Below are 10,524 nucleotides of genomic sequence, written 5' to 3' on the forward strand. Positions count from 1 at the left end.
AATGAACTGGACGAGTCCATCAAACACTGGAACTCTGCAACCTTTTCCCAGGCACCAGAGCTCACAAATGCTGGATGGCCGCTTTCACTGGCTGGAAGAATTGATTGTATTTTCACATCATCTTAGCTTCCTTTCAGGATCCTGCCATGCCTCTTTCTCTGATCAGCACATTTTTACATTTTATGTAAAGAGGCAAATAAAGATGAAAAATGTCTGTTTTTTAAAAATGTCAAGTGAGGGCTGAAGAGATGCCTCAGTAGTTGAAAGCATAAAACACTCTTGCAGAGGATGCAAGGTGCAGCTTACACCTCCTGTTGCTCCAGCTCCAGGACATCCAACTCCCTCTCCTGGCCTCCAAGGGCACCAATACACATGTGCACATAATATTACACAAATACATAATTTTAAAAATTAATACCAAATGAATGGATTTTTTAAAAACAGGCATATTTGGTGCTGGTCTCAATAGCACAGTAGAGTAATAATAAGTTAAAAATAATTTATTGTGTGTTTAAAAATAGCAAAAAGAGAGGATTTTGAATATTCTCAACAGTATGAAATGATATCATTCTAGGTGAGCCACATGCTAATTAGTCTGACTTGATCTTTGTACAATGTTTATATACATTAAAACATCCCTTTTACCCCCTCAAAAAGATCTATAATTATCATGTGTCCACTAATAGTTATAAAACTATTCAAAAATAAACAGATATAATATTTTTAAGACGACAGTACAGTCTGCTAGTAACTTAGAAAGCTCAAAGATAACCAGATAAAACTCACTCACCAACTCTGGAGGTAAGGGGTAGATGAGGTGGTCCAATGGGCATCAGAGAGCAGGGGGCTTTAAGAAAGTCCCTAAGGGACTGCACTACGCTTCCAGGGGTCAGACACCCTTTGGAGACAGCACCATTGCCTCCTTCCCCCAGGTCATGCCATCTTAGCATTGTCTTCCCTGATCACTCCTAAAAAGGAGCAGTACCCCTGCCATTCTGAGCTCTCTCACTTCTCCTTCATCCTCCTCCTTTCTTTTCTGTCTCTCCTCTCACTGAACATAAGTAACATGAGGGTAAAGACTAACACTGTCAGCAACTGAGGCAGCTCCTTGCTCTCCCTTCATCAGGAAAGGTAAGTTTCACACCTGAAGTTCCCAACACCTAGAGAGGCTTGCTGAGTTTCAACGTCACCCTGGAAAAAGAATTCGGGCCATGACTTGGGACAATGCAGCGAATGACAGACAGGCAGAAGGGACACAACAGATGCCTTGCTTCTGTTCCAAGACCTCTAAGGCACTGCAAAGATGCAAGAGGCCTACGATACAGGACCTCCCTGTGGGAATTCTTTTCGGATAGCTGAGAGACACCTCCATTAAGGTTTCAGAGAAAGTCCTAAACAATGGTGGAATAAATCTTGAAACAAAAAAAATCATCACCTGACCCTATTCTGGAAAATCCATGAAACATCAAAAACAATACAGAAGCAGGCAGAGCACCTAGGAGGGGGGCGCGTTCATTGTTGCACTGCTGAAGCTGGTCATGGTCACTGCTATTTCATTTGTTCAATTGTCCATGGCCCCAGTGGCATCATTAGCTCTACCAGCCCCGCTCCTGGCCCCATCTTGCAAATGCTTCTTCCCCAGCACCAGCTATTCCCTCCCCCCCCCACTCTCCTGCACTCTCTTTCACGGCTGCTTCACCAGGAGACCACGACGCGGATCTTTCGACATGCCGCTCGTGGCTGCGGGATGGCGGCAATGCACATTTATGGGATGTCTTTTATGAGATCACCCCACAGGGCCCTGATAATGGCTGTTTAATTGTGCAGCAGGCCTTGGAGCAGATTTAACTTTTAAAGCAGCTGAAAATATCTATTAATGATTGACCATCATTATTCTTCATCTGAGGTCTCTGGGAATGCCAATAAAGCCATCCTACCTATGCCTGTTGCCACCCACGTGTTTCCTCATGGAATGCAGTCTGATCTTATAGCGTGTAATTAGGCAATCAAAATAATGTTCCGGGGGAAAGAGAACCTACGAAATTACTTCACTAGGAGTCACCCAGCTCAGCCACTTGTGTCCTTACCATCCTTCCTCTACCTCCCTCGTTCACCTTTGACCTGGAGCAGCCTTTCTCTGCCTACACCACCACAAGGTGACACACAGGAGGCCAGCGGAGCCTCTGCCCCGTGCCTCCTCTCGCTATGACATCCTTTCAGGCTGCTAGACCACAACAGATGTGAGTTCCAGCAACACCTACCCTGGATGACCATGCCTGCACCTCCAACCTTCCAAACGCAAAGTTCCCTCCCAGCCATTCCTAACAAAGAGGAAGGAAGCCACAGAAGTGAGGCTCCCCAGTATTTGTCAATGTTCTCTGAATCGCAAGAGTCAAAGTGGCAACATGCCTGAGAAGAACAGCAGACAGAATAAAACAGACTTTGAGTCATATTGCAGACACGGGCAGGAGGTGCCTGAGACAGAGAGGACAGCACAGCAAGCCCTGAGCATCCCTATTGGTGTTAATGATGAGCCTTTCGGAAGTTTCTGATGTGGGCTGGAGAGATGGCTCGGTGGCTAAGAACACAGACTGCTCTTGTTCATAGAGAGGACCAGAGTTTCCAGCACCAAGCTGAAAAGCTTACAACTCACTGCCTGTAACTCCAGCTCCAGGGGGTCTGATGCCCTCTTCTGACCTCCATAGGCACCTTCACTCACATGTGCTCATACACACACACACACACTTCCTTTAAAAAAATTTAATAAAGAAAGATGCTGGGGGTAGAGAAATTTGGTTCCCTAATTGGCAACGGTGAGCCTCTTCCTTGCCATCCTAGCTGTCTTAATTAAGCAAAAGCCTCATCAGTCAGCAGCCAGTTTCGACTAGTCTTACGCAGGCACTGGCCATTTTTAACACTGCACACATACACTGGGGAAACTGTTTGCTCTGGCTTCTGAAGGCAAAGCCTTATCAGGGCTATCTCAGATGGTTCATACTGGACTTTTTGCTATTACGAACCTTGGTGAACTCTAGACAGCTCTGAAAGCTCTTCTGCCTAGGCCAGTGGGAGCGCTGGTGGGCTAGCAGAGGAATGGCAAGGATGGGTGCCAAGGAGACAGTGCTATAGTTGGTGCAAACCCCAACCTTCACTTGCATGTGAGGTCACCTGTACTGCAAACACCCCATCTCTGATTGTTCCACTCCGGTGACTCAGCGGCAAGATACCCTTTGGGGCTCCCACCCTGGTGTTGCAGCTCAGCCAATAAAGAATTTCTCTGAGTAATCTTTTCTTGCCCACTGTTACAATATGGGCTGAGCTGGTGACACAAAAGAGGTATTGGGCAATAAAGTATCAGTGATGGCAAAGGCAGCAGCAACACCAGAGGATGAGCAACTCAGCTCAAACTGCAACAGTAGCAAAGCAGCCACCTGCTTGACCAGAGGTCGGTGGGCTGAGCAGTCAGAGGGCTGAGACACAGATGTGACAAGGTGGCCAGTGCTTTTCGCTGGGGAGGAAGCCACTGGACAGCTTGAGGGAGTGATCAGAGACAGAACAAGAAGGATGGCAGAAATCGAGAGAAGATGGAGAGCTGAGACCCAAAGAGGAGAGGAGACCATTAAGATCCAGGGAAGAGAAGCTGCAGGCCCTGGCTACTGGAAGAGCCTTTGGGGCTGGGGGACTGAGATATCCAGGAATTGTAACACTGACGGCCATCAGAAGCTGAAGCACTGCAATACCTAGGGCTACACACAAGCTGCAAGGCCAGCTCCTGTTAAGAGCTATGGAACTGTGACTTCCAAGACCTACACCAGAGCTACAATACCTGCTACAGCAGGCCTAAGGGACCTGGAACTCCTTTGCTATGGGACAGCTGTAACATTAAAGGTGCCACCTGCTGCTGTCCCTCGCTTCCAACCAAGGGGAAGCAAAGGTCACCCAGCCAGCTGACTGGTAACACATCTAGATTGGTGTGGGAGGTCCTTCTGTCTATGTGTTGCTTTTATTTGTTAATGAATAAAAGGAACTGCTTTGGACCTATAGCAGGACAGAACTTAGGCAAGCGGAGAAGATGGAGCTGAATGCTGGGAGAAAGAAGGCAGAGTCAGGGAGATGCCATGGATCTGCCAGCGTCAGACATGCCAAAACTTTGCTGGTAAGCCACTACCACGTGACGATACACAGATGAATGGAAATGGGTTAAATTCAGATGTAAGAGTTAGCCAATAAGAAGCTAGAACTAATGGGCCAAGCAGTGATTTAATTAATACAGCATGCATGTGGTTATTTCGGGTCTAAGCTAGCTGGGCGGCTGGGAACCAACAAGCAGTTCCTTGCAACAATTGACATAACAGCCTTGCCTGCACTGCTAAATGCCCTTCCCAGGATAGCATATATTCCAGTGATCAATGCATTCCTGTCTGCAGGATAGTGTCATGTGACATGAGCATCAGTCAGAATATGTCTGCTCAGCTTCCTGTCTTCTCTGCAGGCATGTGTCCTGACCTCTCCACAGTATCCTCCCAATCACGATTACATCACCTCACCCCTATACCTACCTGTCCTAGACCTACTTGTCCTTGTGGGTGAGAACCTTTGGGGTCAGTGACTAGAGACAATAGGCCACAAGGAATAATCTCTACCCTGGCATGTGATGTGGTCAGTGGAAGGACTATTAGGAAAGCAGTAAGGGGTCAGCAGGAAGAGAGTAGGCAGAAATGGAGTTTACAGATTTCAGGGTAGGAACACTGCCCCCTATTGCCCTCTATCACATGAACACTGCCTCATTGGAGCCCAGCCCAGAGTGAGGACCAGAGATGTAACCAGGGGTCTCCTGTCTCCTGGTGAAGCACAAGTTGACCTTCATCTTTTTGGAAAAGGTCTAGGTCCCTATTCTTTGCACTCATGTCCCTCCCCCATCCCTCCTGAGCCCCTGCTGTGCCCAATAGCCTGTTGTCTACCCACAGAATTCTACAGACCTACTAGATGTATGTCTGCGTCTCCTGGCAACTGCCAGTCCTGGTGAGGATGGGGGACCCTTGTCCCACTCACGCCACGTGGGGGGGAGGGGGGACTCTTTCTCTGCATATTGTTCCTTGCCTGCCTACTGAAATATCTATCACCTATACGGGTGGACCAAGCTACCAACAGTTGTGCCCAGACGAGGACCAGATGCTTCTCAGGAAGCTACTGATGTCTGGCCATGCCCTGACCACCCTCTGCAGGCATCAAAATCAGAAGACTAGCAGCTTCAAGGAATTGAGCCTAAGACATGACCTTACCTCTCCAGCAATGAACCTGGGTTACCCAAGTGTGAGAAAAGAGGAGGCAGGACCCAGCTTGGGTCCTAGCTTTACCCCTGACCTGCCATGAACTTTAGCAAAAGGGTTTTCTGGGCCTGCAGAAAACTGATTAAGCAATCCTCTCATCTCAAGGGAAGGACTCTGCAGTGCCCCCCCACACACACAGCTGCCCCCACCTCAGCCAGGGTCTCACTGGCCCAGCTCTAAGTTTTATAGTGGTCATAAATACAAAAAGAAGAGATTAACACAGCTTGGAGTATTGATCACCAAGGAGCCCTTCTCTGTCACATTTCCACAGTGCCCTTTTGCTTTCTGGCCATTCCGTAATCCTATAACTCTCTCCAGCACAGATCCCTTGGTGCTCTCTGGTAAATGTCAGAAGGGCATAAGCACTCTGAAAGCCAGAGCCGAGAACACAGCATCAGGAAGCGCTTGGCTCCTGGGTCCACCTCCCCTCAACACAGTGTCAGGATGTCTCAGCCCCATCTCCACAGGAAGCAGGAATGTGCAGCTTCAGGGGACAAGGGCACTGGAGTACACTGTGTTACCTCAGGTCGGCTAGCCTCCCTCTGATTCTCGAGTCTAGAAAAAAAGATTTTGCACTTGGATTACATCTAAACTCCCGCCCATCTTCCATATTCCACAAATTATGCTTGTAAAGCCTCTGGAGACATAATCATTGTTGTGTGATCTTATTAATAAAAATGAAGGACAAGAAGGTGGTGGTTTCAAGAGGGGCAGCCAAGGAGCTGCAGCACCCATATCCCTGGGTGATGAGTTAGATCTTAGGCGGGGAAGGTCCTTACAGCTTAATCCCACTAAAGCCAGCAAACTGAGCAGAAAGAGCTCTCACCAAAGGTAATAAACTCAGTGAGTTTGAAGGACGACAGGGAATCGCTCAAGGGTCTCCTGCCTCCCTTCCTGCTGCCTCCCGCAGACACTTGCTCCCACCGCTGGGATCATAGCACACAGCCCCACACCTGTGTTTTTTGTCTGGGTTCTGAGGATCAGACTCCGGTCCTCGCGCTTGTGGATCAAGCACTGACAAGCGGCATCTCCCCGGCTCCCTGTGGCCTCTTCGGCAAGGCTCTTTTCATGTCTCCTCTCCGTTCCTTCCAACAAGCTGACCTCCTCACCCACACCTGCAGTGCAACACAGGCCGTGGTGGAGACGACTCCCAGCGGGAAGCAGAATGCTCTACAAAACGGAAGTGCAGAATCATGGCGGAAGAATCTCCGGGAGACCAAGAGCACATGAGTTTATGTGAAAGTCCTAGGAGAGAGGAGAGCAATCCCCTTCCCCCTTTGGGAGTGTGACCAAACTTCCACCCTCCTCTACCCATGTACCTGGGTGGGATTGCCAGGCCTGATTACCCTTTTACAAGTCAGGAATTTGCACAAATCACACATCTGATATGCAGTGACCTGAAATTTATGCTTCCCCAAACAATAAGTGAACAAAGCCACAAAACAATTTCTGTTAACGATGCATCAGGGTTTTCCCAGGTTTGGGTGCATCCCCAGGCCTTCCCTCCATCTAGGAAACGCCTCTCTCCTGTTACTCAAAGGTCAGGATTCATATCTGCAGGACAGTCTGGACCCACTGCTGTATGAAAGTCGGAACTGAACAGACCACAGTCAGACCTAAAACCAAACGATATGTTCAGAGCTGGACATGACCCAGTCTGGACTCCAGCTGTCCTCCTTCTGCAGAGCCTGTGGTCAGGAAGCCCAATTGTCAGGCAGGTCACGGGAAGGACATGTGACAAGCCACTTCTCCAACCTCTTAGATTCTGGACCCATGCTTTTCTGCCCCTGGTTAGGGAGCAATCCAACCCGTAATGGTCACATAATGGCCACTCTAATGAGTTAGTGCAAACTGTGTCTGTGAAATTGTGTCCAGTTTCACAAGGTAACCTATACAAGCAAACCTTTCTGTATTCTATATACAGGCATCCTTCAGGTGACATGGACAATAGGCTTGTTGGTGCCTGTAGCCATGGGTGGTCACTGGCTCTGCTTTCCTAGTAGGTGAGATCTTCAGTCTGAAACAATGTTATGCATTGTTTGATGCTGTGAGGAAATACCTAGGAAAAGCAACTTAAGGACAGAAGAGTTTGAGATCGAGTCCACCTTAGCAAGAAGGTATGGAGTGGGGGGGGGGGGGGTCCAGCTGTGAACAGCAAGAACACAAGGCAGCTGGACAGCTGCTGTCTGGCCTGAAGTCATGTCACGGAGAGAAATGAATGCTGGCTTAGACTCCTGTCAAATTAACTTGAGCTGTTATGAGACAGAGCTTTTGATTGGAGGAAATTCACCCCTAGGGCACCCCTCCTATTGTCAGCACAGCGCAGAAGGCTTCTCTTTCCCAATATCAATCTTCTTAACAATTGCCAATGCTTTCTCTGCCATCTTGTTCACCTCTGAAATTTCATGGGTTAGGGCCCCATCTCTGTTGGCATATTAGTCTTCCAAACTCCCATTGGGATATACCATTAACCTCTGTTTATAGAACTCTAGTGTTTCTCTAGCTCTGAAGTCTTCCATATTCCTTAAGCAAACCAGTTCCAAAAGCATAAAAATCACAAGGAAAAGTACATCAACCCCACTTCTGGGACCAATTTTCTGCATTAATTACTTTTTCTGTTATTGTAACAAAGTATCTGACAAATGCAACTTAATGAAGGTGAAGGAAAGGTTTATTTTGTCCCAGTTTGAGGGTGTAGTCCGCCTTGGAGGGGAGGGTGTGGCAGCAGAAGCGTGAGACAGCTTGCCGCTCTGTTTCTATAGTCAGAAACAACAGAAAGATATATAGTATCCCCATATAGTATCATTTTCTCCTCTTTATTCAATTTGGGACCCTAGTCTGGAAAATGGTGTCACCAATATTCAGGGTGAGTCTTCCAACCTTAGTGATCGCCTTCACAGACATGCCCAGAAGGTGTTTTTCTCCAACATATTTCTAGATCCATCAAGTTGACACTCAGTATTGACCATCACAATGAGTAAGATAATCTTGTAAACTCCAACCCTCAGTAAACCCACTACCAGCCAGTCTGAACGGGACCTTGCACATCAACAGTTCCCCATGTCCCCTTACCCTAAACGGAGCTGGGCTGGAGTGACACATGATGATGTGATGATAATTTGGCTCTACTGGCATTGATATCAACCACATGGATGCCCAAGTATCCTTAGAACACTCTTTCCATTCCCAAAGGCATGTTACCTGCATAAATGCCACCAAGTCTCTCCTTGAAAAACAAGGGACAATCATTATATCCAAATGTTGTATTGCACAAGCCTCCAACCTGTCCTTTAGACACTGGTTCTAAATCACAAGCTGATCCATCTTTCAAATATTCCTCCTTGGCTTATTTTTGTTGTAGATAGATAGGATAACTCCAAGAGGTGCCCTTAACCCTAGAGATCCTACACTTCTGCTGAATAGCTCTGTAGCTCCTTGTGAATCATCGTGGGCTGCCACTAATTCTGCTGCTGGCTACAATCATTGTTCTCACATTGCTCCTGCTTAGCATTGCTACCTGCTCTCTAGCAGTCCTGCCAGGGCTATTGAAGAGCTCTTCTGTCATGAGCTCTGGCCTTCAAAGAGCAGCCACCAATGAGGAAAAACAAGCCAGCATCATCAAGCTGAAATACACGCATGTATGTTTACCTATGCTCACAAAGGAGCTGTGTATGGGAGAGTGTAAATGCCTATGTTGGTGGTAGAACAGAAATGAGGCTGGTGATGAAAAAAGCAAGCGTTCATTGCTCCAATGTGTTCAACTGTGATTCTCCTGGAACTTGAAGATAAACCAGTGTATAAGAGACTGGAGAGGTGGTGCCTATCCTTTCACCACCACATTCATTATCAGTTTGGCAAAGGAGAATGAGACCTCATCATCTCTGAAACTTCGCTTAGCCGTCACGTTTTCTGGAGAAACCATTCCTGACCCACTAGGCTGAGTTGGAAGCCTCTCTTGTAAGACACCATGATTTTATGATGCTTGTCACACTGTGCTATGATTGCTGTGCTCTTGGTCTGACTTCAGGATCAGAACTGTACTATGCAGTCATTACATCTTTGAAATCTAAGCCTGCTGGTCTGAGGCCATGGCCCCTTCTTGGTGCTCTGAGGGTATAACCCCCACCCTTCCTATACTGTTTCTCTCTTCATTGGATTCCAGCTGAATGGCTTGCTGACCTGGTAAACGCTTTTTGGACTATAGGAGTGTTACCAAACAATGTGCTTGCCACTTAGGATTCCTTAAGACAGAGCTACGGAGCACTCCTTCCTGATGCTGCATTTCTGTGAAGAGTGAACTAACTGTACAAACTCTAATGCCACCAGCCCAGGCTCGCGCCCACTACTACTGTACTAGTTACATGAGAGGTTACTCTCCTGGAAAAAGAAAGCAGACACACATTGCTGTGCACTTTAACAGAGCAGGAATCATCCAATTCTTAGACTGACATTTGTCACTGAGAAATGGACATGGCAATAGCATCTACTGCATCAACATATGAGGAAGGTTAAAGTAAGTCATGCATTCAACAAAGCTTAATCCAGTGCATGGAAGAGCTCAAACGGTCTGCCGTGTTTTACCACAAGGTTAAGCATAGTCAAACAGCTCAACGGAGATCCTCAATTCTGAGCAACCCCAGTCAGAACCCAGGACAGCTTCCCCAGGGGGCAGGGAAGAAGGAGCCTCCATCTTGCATATATATGTGTACATATTCATATGCATCCACTCATACACACATGTATATGTGCACATACATGAATACACATGCATCCCACCAGTTCTGCTTGTGAGGAGAAGCCTGACAAATACAAGCCCCTGTGTTTCTGTTGCTGGTCATATGCTCTCCACTTGCAGATTTGGTTTTATGGTGACATGTCCTGGCTGAGGTAGCAGTTCCCCTGAGGTTCCCTGGGCTTGATGCGAATACAGAATCCTGTTGCTACTTGCATATCAAATACATAAAATGAACACTTGCAGACTGCTAGGAAACCTGATGCCCTTAGCCATCCCCTAGAGACCACATGACTGGTGTGCTAGGTAGCAGACCCCTTCGCTGTCAATCAGTCCCTCACCCCAGGGCCCATATCCAGGCAGCATCAGGTGTAAATACTGCAATCCCGATTTCTTGATGGGCTCAGATCTTCAGACTCCAATGCATTCAAAGCCACTAGGGCACCAAGGCCATGAGAGTGA

Source organism: Microtus pennsylvanicus, chromosome 21, assembly GCF_037038515.1.
Source record: "Microtus pennsylvanicus isolate mMicPen1 chromosome 21, mMicPen1.hap1, whole genome shotgun sequence".
Classification (NCBI taxonomy): Eukaryota; Metazoa; Chordata; class Mammalia; order Rodentia; family Cricetidae; genus Microtus; species Microtus pennsylvanicus.